The 11,580-nt window shown below is 40.9% G+C and overlaps 1 protein-coding gene across 3 annotated transcripts in view; it reads right to left on the bottom strand.

The window, feature by feature from the left end:
• The window catches only part of TMPRSS9 (transmembrane serine protease 9), a 394,042-nt gene extending 382,997 nt beyond the window's left edge, over positions 1-11,045 (bottom strand). For 2 of the 3 annotated variants that reach the window (XM_068233739.1, XM_068233736.1), the window contains exon 1: positions 10,958-11,045. The gene's annotated coding sequence lies outside the window, so the exon portion shown is untranslated. The remainder of the gene's footprint in view (positions 1-10,957) is intronic. The other variant, XM_068233737.1, reaches the window with a different exon arrangement.
• Positions 11,046-11,580: the final 535 nt, after the last annotated feature.

The raw sequence follows: 11,580 nt of genomic DNA on the forward strand, positions 1-11,580 counted from the left end.
CATACTCCTAATGAAATACCTTGGGATGTCCTCTTTGTAAAATGGGGTCATTTGTGGGGTTCCTATACTGCTCTGGCATTTTAGGGGCCCTAAACCGTGAGGAGTAGTCTTGAAACCAAATTTCTCAAAATGACCTGTGAAGAGGTAACGGTACTCATTGGACTCTGGGCCCCTTAGCGCAGTTAGGGTGCAAAAAAGTGCCACACATGTGGTATCGCCGTACTCAGGAGAAGTAGTACAAAGTGTTTTGGGGTGTATTTTTACACATACCCATATTGGGTGGGAGAAATATCTCTGTAAATGACAATTTCTTTACACACAATTGTCCATTTACAGAGATATTTCTCCCACCCAATATGGGTATGTGTAAAAATACACCCCAAAACACATTGTACTACTTCTCCTGAGTATGGCGATACCACATGTGTGGCACTTTTTTGCACCCTAACTGCGCTAAGGGGCCCAGAGTCCACTGAGTACCTTTATGATTTCACATGTCATTTTGAGAAATTTGGTTTCAAGACTACTCCTCACGGTTTAGGGCCCCTAAAATGCCAGAGCAGTATAGGAACCCCACAAATGACCCCATTTTACAAAGAGGACACCCCAAGGTACTCAATTAGGAGTATGGTGAGTTCATAGAAGATTTTATTTTTTGTCACAAGTTAGCGGAAAATGACACTTGGTAAAAAAACCCAATAAAAATCATTTTCCGCTAACTTGTGACAAAAAGTAAAATCTTCTATGAACTCACCATACTCCTAATTGAGTACCTTGGGGTGTCTTCTTTCTAAAATGGGGTCATTTGTGGGGTTCCTATACTGCTCTGGCATTTTAGGGGCCCTAAACCGTGAGGAGTAGTCTTGAAACCAAATGTTTCAAAATGACCTGTGAAATCATAAAGGTACTAAGTGGACTCTGGGCCCCTTAGCGCAGTTAGGGTGCCAAAAAGTGCCACACATGTGGTATCGCCGTACTCAGGAGAAGTAGTATAATGTGTTTTGGGGTGTATTTTTACACATACCCATATTGGGTGAGAGAAATATCTCTGTAAATTGACAATTGTGTGTAAAGAAATCAAAAAATTGTCATTTACAGAGATATTTCTCCCACCCAATATGGGTATGTGTAAAAATACACCCCAAAACACATTGTACTACTTCTCCCGAGTACGGCGATACCACGTGTGGCCCTTTTTTGCAGTCTAACTGCGCTAAGGGGCCCAGAATCCAATGAGTACCTTTAGCATTTCACAGGTCATTTTGAAACATTTGGTTTCAAGACTACTCCTCACGGTTTAGGGCCCCTAAAATGCCAGAGCAGTATAGGAACCCCACAAATGACCCCATTTTAGAAAGAAGACACCCCAAGGTACTCAATTAGGAGTATGGTGAGTTCATAGAAGATTTTACTTTTTGTCACAAGTTAGCGGAAAATGATTTTTATTGTTTTGTTTTACCAAGTGTCATTTTCCACTAACTTGTGACAAAAAATAAAATCTTCTATGAACTCACCATACTCCTAACGGAATACCTTGGGGTGTCTTCTTTCTAAAATGGGGTCATTTGTGGGGTTCCTATACTGCTCTGGCATTTTAGGGGCCCTAAACCGTGAGGAGTAGTCTTGAAACCAAATTTCTCAAAATGACCTGTGAAATCATAAAGGTACTCAGTGGACTCTGGGCCCCTTAGCGCAGTTAGGGTGCAAAAAAGTGCCACACATGTGGTATTGCCGTACTCGGGAGAAGTAGTATAATGTGTTTTGGGGTGTATTTTTACACATAACCATGCTGGGTGGGAGAAATACCTCTGTAAATGACAATCTTTTGATTTTTTTACACACAATTGTCCATTTACAGAGATATTTCTCCCACCCAGCATGGGTATGTGTAAAAATACACCCCAAAACACATTGTACTACTTCTCCCGAGTACGACGATACCACATGTGTGGCACTTTTTTGCACCCTAACTGCGCTAAAGGGCCCAGAGTCCAATGAGTACCTTTAGGATTTCACAGGTCATTTTGAGAAATTTCGTTTCCAGACTACTCCTCATGGTTTAGGGCCCCTAAAATGCCAGGACAGTATAGGAACCCCACAAATGACCCCATTTTAGAAAGAAGACACCCCAAGGTATTCCGTTAGGAGTATGGTGAGTTCATAGAAGATTTTATTTTTTGTCACAAGTTAGCGGAAAATGACACTTGGTAAAAAAAACCCAATAAAAATCATTTTCCGCTAACTTGTGACAAAAGTAAAATCTTCTATGAACTCACCATACTCCTAATTGAGTACCTTGGGGTGTCTTCTTTCTAAAATGGGGTCATTTGTGGGGTTCCTATACTGCCCTGGCATTTTAGGGGCCCTAAACCGTGAGGAGTAGTCTTGAAACCAAATTTCTCAAAATGACCAGTGAAATCCTAAAGGTACTCATTGGACTTTGGGCCCCTTAGCGCAGTTAGGGTGCAAAAAAGTGCCACACATGTGGTATCGCCGTACTCAGGAGAAGTAGTACAATGTGTTTTGGGGTGTATTTTTATACATACCCATGCTGAGTGGGAGAAATAACTCTGTAAATGTACAATTGTGTGTAAAAAAAAAATCAAAAAATTGTCATTTACAGAGATATTTCTCCCACTCAGCATGGGTATGTGTAAAAATACACCCCAAAACACATTGTACTACTTCTCCCTAGTATGGCGATACCATATGTGTGACACTTTTTTGCAGCCAAACTGCGCTAAGGGGCCCACAGTGCAATGACTACCTTTAGGCTTTACAGGGGTGCTTACAATTCCGCACCCCCCAAAATGCCAGGACAGTAAACACACCCCATAAATGACCCCATTTTGAAAAATAGACACTTCAAGGTATTCATTGAGGGGCATGTTGAGTCCATGGCAGATTTCATTTTTTTTTGTTACAAGTTAGCAGAAATGGAAAACTTTTTTTTTTTTTGTGACAAACTGTCATTTTCCGCTAACTTGTGACAAAAAATAAAATCTTCTATGAACTCACCATGCCTCTTAGTGAGTACTTTGGGATGTCTTCTTTCCAAAATGGGGTTATTTGTGGGGTATTTATACTATCCTGGAATTTTAGCACCTCATGAAACATGACAGGTAGTCAGGAATGTCAGAGATGCTTAAAAATGGGAAAATTCACTTTTGGCACCATAGTTTGTAAACGCTATAACTTTTACCCAAACCAATCAATATACACTGAATGTTTTTTTTTTTATCAAAAACATGTTTGTCCACATTTTTCGCGATGCATGTATACAGAAATGTTACTTTATTTGAAAAATGTCAGCACTGAAAGTTAAAAAAATCATTTTTTTGCCAAAATTCATGTCTTTTTTGATGGATATAATAAAAACTAAAACTCGCAGTAGCAATCAAATAGCATCAAAAGAAAGCTTTATTAGTGAGAAGAAAAAGGAGCCAAAATTCATTTAGGTGGTAGGTTGTATGACCGAGCAATAAACCGTTAAAGCTGCAGTGGTCTGAATGGAAAAAACAGCGCTGGTCCTTAAGGGGGGGTAAAGGCTGAGTCCTCAAGTGGTTAAACAGGCAATGTGTTGAGACATTCTAACTTTTAAGCATTAGTATACCTCCGTGTTTTTTATGTTCACCAGAGATGCATTTTAACTAAACTTATATATCTGTAGAGTAGCTGTTAAATAGAAATCAAAACTAGTCCTTAAAGAGAACCCGAGGTGGGGATCTTAGAACGAAATCTATACACAGAGGCTGGGTCTGGCAGGGGCGTATCTGGGTAATATAGAGCCTATGGCAAACGCTGAAATTGCGCCCCCTCCCCTGGTTGGAGCCTCTTTTCCCTCTAAAAACTGCATCCTCTCTCGTGTACATGTGTTATGGTTGCCTGTGTTTTTTGGCTGGAGATATTGCTGAAGTTACTTTTTAAAAAATATCTCATATTTCCTCTCTGTCCTCTTTTCTAACACTAAGCCAAGTGAGCCCTACATACATAAATGAAGTAGCCATGTTCTCTAGATAACAAAATTGATCTGAGTTCTGAGTGACATGGAGGCATGGGGCGTAGCATAGGGGCAGACATGGTGCCCATGGTGCTGTGGCGCCCATGGCATGAGCCATGCCTGCACCCCTCTAGATACGCCTCTGGGGTCTGGCTATAGTGCCCAGCCTCTGTTGCTATTTGAATCCCCGCTAAGTCCCCCCTGTGCTCCGGTCTCCCCCATAAATTACAGCCGTGTCGCAGCGGGCTGTATTTACCTCCCTAGTGTCACTCACGCAGCTCCCTCGCCTCCTGCAGAGCGCTGGTCCCCGCCCATGTCCCTTCCCTAGCCGCTGATTGGAGGGAAGGGACGCAGGTGGGGACCTGCGCTCTGCAGGAGGCGGGGGGAGCATGGCTGTGATTTATGGGCTAGAAAGGAGCGCAGGGGGGACTTAGGGGAGATTTAAATAGCAACAGAGGCTGGGCACTATAGCCAGACCCAGCCTCTGTGTATAGATTTCGTTCTAAGAACCCCACCTCGGGATCTCTTTAATAAGAGTACTTGTAGAGCGTGCATCTAAGAGTGATGTGCAGGTGCAGGTGCTCTGCAGGAGAATGAGTGTATTGTTCCTCTATTACACATTCTTCATGTACAATCTGGTGTTGTGATAGACAACACCTCTGTATTCAATGTGCACACTGCGCAACATTCTCAGTGGATTTGCAACAGCCCTGCAGGGAGTGTATATGTAGAGTATAGTACTACTGCGTAACTTAACTTGTAGTCACCAATCACAAATTTAACAACATATCAAATGAAATGATTTAATTAGCAAAGGGAGTGCATACATTTGCACACAAAATTTAAATAAATCTGGATAAATTCAGATTTCCATCTCATTGACCATCTCTACTAGTGATACAACTGCACATCAGGCTTTATTCTTACAGCAGAGATGTTATTTATTATATACTAGGCATTAGCCTGCCCGTTTAAAATGGGCGCAAGGGCTCAGCTGTGACCTCCTCACCACCACCTTGCCCGGCATGCAAGCCGCGCTCCCTGCCGCGAGTGTGCACGGCCGTGCTCCCCTGCACCCGTCCTCCTGCTCTCCAACTTCCTCCCGTGTGCCACACGTGCAGTAGCGCAAACACACGGACACAAGGACAGGAGAGGACACAAGGGCACAGGGCTTTTATTATAGAGGATTACAGATTTCTGTGTACACATCAGATATACAGTCACAATCAGATATGTATATCTGACTTAAAAAATACAGGGACTGCTTTATTGAAGCAGCATAAATAACTTGTTTTTGACTAGGCACTGCTTTTACTGTACATATAAGTTGTTTATAATGACTATTATCTGAAAAGTATAACATTTTATCATATCTCTTTTAATTCGTTTAAATGTATTAGGAGTTGGAGTTGATGTATTTTTCCCCAACTCCAGGTACGCAAAAATTGCTCAGACTCCAACTCCACAGCCCACAACAACACGTTCTTTTCTATATGGGGGGCAGAGTGGCGCGTAAGTGACATTAAACAATTGTCAGGGCAAACTGAGAGAAAAATGCTATCTGCTGTCGCCAAGTGATCCTCCAGGTTGGATCCCTGGCTGAGCAGTTTTTTGAGCATAGGGGGCTGCCATACACACACTGGATTCTTGGTAGGGGAGGTCATTATTGGCTGAGTTTTAGCTCGCGTGTGTACGGGCCTTTAGTGTACAGCCAATTTATTTTGGGAAATCAATTAACCTATCTGTATGTTTTTGGAATGTGGCAGGAAAGCAGAGTACTCAGAGGAAACCCATGCAAATACATGAGGACATACACACCCCATGCAGATAGTGTCCTGGCCCCCGATTTCAACTGAGGACCCTAGCGCTGGAAGGCGAGAGTGCTATCTACTTGGCCACTGTGTCAGTCCAAACTGGTGATCAAAACAGCCAACAGCCACTATGGGAGTGCAATCTTGGTCTGAGACAAAACAACACAAATTGATGCCACTACAGTGAACGGCAATAAAGATGTTGAGATTTCAACAGTGAAACTGTCAAACATTTCCCTTCTCTTTTACTATCGACTACAGAACAATGTTGAGCACTTTGGACAGGTGAATGTCAACAGCAAGTATATAAAATGGGCTATACAGAAATAGATAATGATGGAAAACTAGCAGATCAGTGGTATAAAAGATTACAATCATAAATTCTAATCTCCTTTAGCTATCATAAACACAGTTCACCAGCACACCAGTAGCAGTTTCAAATAATCCGCACTTTTATTGTGCAATTATTCCGCAGTTCGTTCCGACAATTGTTTCAGGAGCCTCGCAGGGTCCCCCTTTCTCAAGGCATGTGGTTTAATACCACATAAAAGTGAAGAGAATGTGAAACTGCCACTGGTGTGCTAGTGAATTGTGTTTATGATTGTTGGAAAGTGACTTTGCCATAGTCACCTCACCAAGGACCCAGAAATTGATGGTGTGCCTGCTTCACTGGAAAAGCTCCTTTAGCAGTGATTAGTGGAAAAAGAGGACATAGCTTGGATTTGATTATTGTGAGCAACAACATATCAGGATTATGATATAAATAAAGTCTTTACATTAATGTTACACAGTCAACCCAGAGAGAGAACTGGCAAACAAACATTTAAAACATTGATGTGACACTTAACAGCAAAATACTTGAGCAGCAATAACAAAGTGTTCTAGGGTGACCCAGCACTACAATTTCACTAACAACCAGTGGTTTTGCAAGCTAGCAAGACACCAAGATGTAAACATACAACAAACAGAAGCCCAAGAGTAGTGATGAGTTCTGAAATTTAACCTTTATGGTATGCACTTTAGGGTGAATTTATAGAATCATAATTTTGCATCCAAAAGTTTGATTCTCTCAAAAAGATGCTATTATTGCTAATATACTAATACTCAATTCACACTTTGGACATGAAGGAGATAATGTGACCAACAGACTGAGAATTCTCATTGTTCTCTCTTGACCAGTGTTTATTTGACAAAACAATTAAACATTGATCAAGAGGGCATCTTTTTTTCCCATAACAAATCGTTTATTGTGAACAGTAGAAAAAACAGTTTACAGACCTCTTACTGCATCACAGTACAAAGTATTCAAAGAATAAAAGGAGTAATAGAAAAATTACAACAGCAGTTACAGAGTAGACTAGCTGACACTATATACTGTAGATATTTGCAGTTCAACGCAAAAATATATAAAGGACATACGTACTAGCCATAGGCTTCCATACAGGATGAAACTGCAAAGCGCTGAATATTAATAATCAGTCACAGTGCACAGAACTTGATTTGTAAAACCAATAACAGCTCTTTAAAAGCAAGCAAACTAACTAGTGCATATGCCAGTATTAAAGTAATGAGGACTGTCCATCCTCTAATTTAGAGGGAGAACTCAAGCCACACCCACCCCGTTCACCTTCTACCCCCCCCCCCCCCCCCAAAAAAAAATAATAATATATAGATCATCTTATTTGCGTATAAACAGAGTCTATCCATGTCGTCCAAATTCTATTGAATCCAGGTAGAGCCCCTCTATTTTTATATTCTGCTTTTCTATAAAGTTAACTGCCCGTATCCAGTCCGAACAAGGAGGGATCGTTGCAGTTATCCAGACTTTGGTGAGCGTTTTTCGCGCTATATGGAATACTTCGATCAAAAATTGCTTAGTGTACTTATCAGTTATTGTATTAGAAAATAAAAATTCAATAAGCAAGTCTTAAAATCACAAGTTACTGGACAGCCAGTGCAGTCATTAAAAAATTTGATAATCTGCAACCAGTATGAATAAGAGGGCATATTTTTTAATTAGATTTCTATTACATATTCTAATAGATATTTTTTCCATTACGTCTAACCCATACATGTCAAACTCTGGCCCGCGGGCCAAATCTGACCCTCAGAGCCATTAAATTTGGCCCCCAAGTGGTTTCCCCACTTTGCATTATGTTTGGCCCACTATACCACCAGGGAAGCTATATTGGAGGTGAAGCCCTAGATCACCAGGAAAACCATATGGGGAGCTATGGGGAAATCACTAAACACTAGGGAACTGTATAGGGGAGGGCCACTAGACACTAAGGAACTGTATAGGGGAGGGAGGAGGACCACTAGACACATCGGGGAACTGTATAGGGATTGGAGGGGAGCCATTAGACACCAGGGAACTTTATAAGGGAAGATGATGGCCAGTAGACATTGAGGTTGGCCCGTGACTTGGTCCCAGCGTTCAGTTTTGGCTCACTTTGTATTTGAGATTGACACCCCCCGGTCTAACCAATTAAAAATTGTGTAATGTGTGCCCACCAATATATAGGCGGTGTACTGCCCTGTTAAACATTGCACCTGCACAAATCACGAATAAACTCTTATTACACAGCCAAGCACTACTGCATTCTTTAGCACTGATTAGTGCCTTGCAAATGGTTTTTGAAGAGCTGACACTCCTCTGCAAGCTACTGTGCCTAGTGCTGGTGAGCTCAGGGGTCTTTGGCACTTCCGCTACCATTCTTGCCTTACTTACCATTTCCTGACATCCTTAGTAAATGAGCTTGCTGGTTAGTCTGTGCCTCTCGGATTCACAAGCCCTACTCCATAGAGCCAAATTAATCCATGCCATGCACTGATGAGGATCAAAAAATCCGAAACAGTCTGTATGCATGTTGGATTATTATGGCTCTGTACAAATTAACAAGCTGACACATCATTGCATTCCAGCGGTTCTGGAGGTGTGTTTAGCTTCTAAGGGTACAATGGTTAATTTGCATATATTCAGCAGTGTTGCTCTGGGAGACATCTCAAGCTCACTCCAACCTGAATTATCACAAATTCTTTCTGTTTTAGGAAAGCAAACTTTTGTTTTTCTTAACATCTTAGTAAGGGGGCTTTTAGGATCATTGTAGTCCCTTACACACCCCAATGAGTTCTGGGTCACCATGAGCTTGCTGGTTAGTCTGTGCCTCTCAGATTTACAAGCCCTACTCCATAGAGCCAAATTAATCCATGCCATGCACTGATGAGGATCAAACAATCCGAAACAGTCTGTATGCATGTTGGATTATTATGGCTCTGTACAAATTAACAAGCTGACACATCATTGCATTCCAGTGGTTCTGGAGGTGTGTTTAGCTTCTAAGGGTACAATGGTTAATTTGCATATATTCAGCAGTGTTGCTCTGGGAGACATCTCAAGCTCACTCCAACCTGAATTATCACAAATTCTTTCTGTTTTAGGAAAGCAAACTTTTGTTTTTCTTAACATCTTAGTAAGGGGGCTTTTAGGACCATTGTAGTCCCTTACACACTCCAATGAGTTCTGGGTCACCATGAGCTTGCTGGTTAGTCTGTGCCTCTTAGTAAATGTTATAATGGTTCCTCCAGTATGCTCCAAAAGGTTCCCTTCACTACTTTTTGGGTTGTGAAGGTGTCCCTCTTTCCCAAATGTAACAGATTATTAACTTTGCATTACTGTACACATCATACACATCCAGTAAATAAAGAAATAAAATATTAACAAGGTGCACAGCAGTAAAACGTGTCTAAAAGCAATCATTCCATCACAGCTGAGACTACCATAAATTTTTTTTGTCTGATGGTTCAAAATACCGTTTCATTAGAGACCAAATTCATCAAATGTCTTTCTGTGCTGTTACAAAAACCGAAAAGCTGTTACAACAACAGACAGTTCTGTGGACTATGTTCTTAAAGCAAACCTGAACTGACAAATAAAAATCAAAATAAATAAAAACACTTCATACTTACCTCCCGCGTAGTCTGCTCATCAATCTCTTTCTCCTGTGTCCTGTTTGTCCACTGTGATCAATGGAATTCTTCGTCCTCCATTTCAAAAATAATTGATGACCCTGTAATAGCTTCTGGGTCAGCACTTTGTTAACCAGTTATATTACCCACTTGAGCCATATGAAAACATGGACAGTACCTTGCACATCAGTTGTCATTTCAGTTATAAATGTAAGTAACTGATATAGTGAAAAAGGGCCCTAAGGCTTTCAGCTTCCGGAGAGACAAGTCTGAGACGATATTGGCAGAACTGGAAGGAATCATTGTTAGATGAAAATAGTGAGCTTCTGAGAGGAACTGGTGGCGAGGGAAGTATGTAATATTTAACTGCAGGCACATCATGAGTTTAGGGTTTATTTTAAATAATTTTACTTGGTTTAGGTTCACTCTAACTCAAACAAGTGATCCATGGATTCCAACATAATCCTGGCAGATGTGCAATGCGCTTTTTGGGGGAATTATTGGAGTTGAAAAACATTTTGAAAACTCCACCAGCAAGAATTGCCCCTTCCCCTCCACATAACATTGCTGACTACCGGTCCATATCTCAGGTGAGTAACTTCAACAACAAATCACACATGAATGAGTAATTCTATCCTCCTTAGGTGGTGACAGGCTAGCATAGCAAAAAGCCTGCTGAAAACTGGCTTGTGACTTAAAAGTACTGTTGCCTTAAAAAGCTTAGCTGTTGCATAGCATCACTGAGTAAATCTGTTGCCAATTCAACAAACCTTTTATGAAGTGATTCTCCTTGGAAATCATACATATATTTAGACCTGTGTTCAGAAGTATGCTTCAAACAAACATTCATTTTTAGTAGTTTTTATCAGAGCGTATCCTGACCATTTTAAAAGTAATGTATCAAATTATTTCCCATACAGCATGTGGCTTTATCCCACTGGTGTCAGCTATCCTCACAAAATCCACTAGCATGCAATATGAACATACACTGCCTATTGCATGCCTAATGTATTCATATGAAGAAAATCCGAGCAAGTAATCCTTATATCATATTTCAGTGATAATTTCAGCTTTCATGAGTCACTTAAAACAAGCTTGTTCTACTGACACCTTGCCTAAAATCTGAAAATGAGACACAGCAGCATACACCTGCAAGCAGCAACACTGAGACACTCACCTGTACGTTTGTAGCTTGTACAGGGAAGCCCTTCTGTATCCTATAAGGCCAGATTGCAGTACTACAACTATGTTCCATAAAAATCCCTTGCTGCATTCACTTCTTCGTTACCTGAGTCGATCCTTTTTGTGTACCAAGAGGAGGGGTCACAATGCTCTCCAGCCCATGAATATTTAGAGCTCAGTTTCATGGGATTGGCTTTGGATAGAAACTGTTTCTTTGGCTTTTACTGGATAGACTAGAACTATCCAGGGAACGGGGGCTGCTGAGGTAAATGTTCATGTTAAATATTCAAAACTAATTGGTATAAATGCAGCAAGTATTTACTCATACATTTTCTTCAGGAAAAACACCGGAGCTGCTGTAAAAAGTCGGAACCAGAAAACTATAGACCTGTAAGATTAACTTGTGTTTAAACTGTTTGGTAATATTCAATGGGGAGCTATACACATTTATACACAGAATAATCCAATTTCATATAAACAACAGTGAAATAAAACTAGAAAGCAATAGTCCTCAACCTTCTCCCTCAGGCCAACACTATAGGTCTATCCCCTCCAAATCCACCAGATGTAGTAACACCTTCTTCCCCCAGGTGGTCGTTCTTCTCAACTCAAGCTGAG

Source organism: Hyperolius riggenbachi, chromosome 1 (genome assembly GCF_040937935.1).
Source record: "Hyperolius riggenbachi isolate aHypRig1 chromosome 1, aHypRig1.pri, whole genome shotgun sequence".
Lineage (NCBI taxonomy): Eukaryota > Metazoa > Chordata > Amphibia > Anura > Hyperoliidae > Hyperolius > Hyperolius riggenbachi.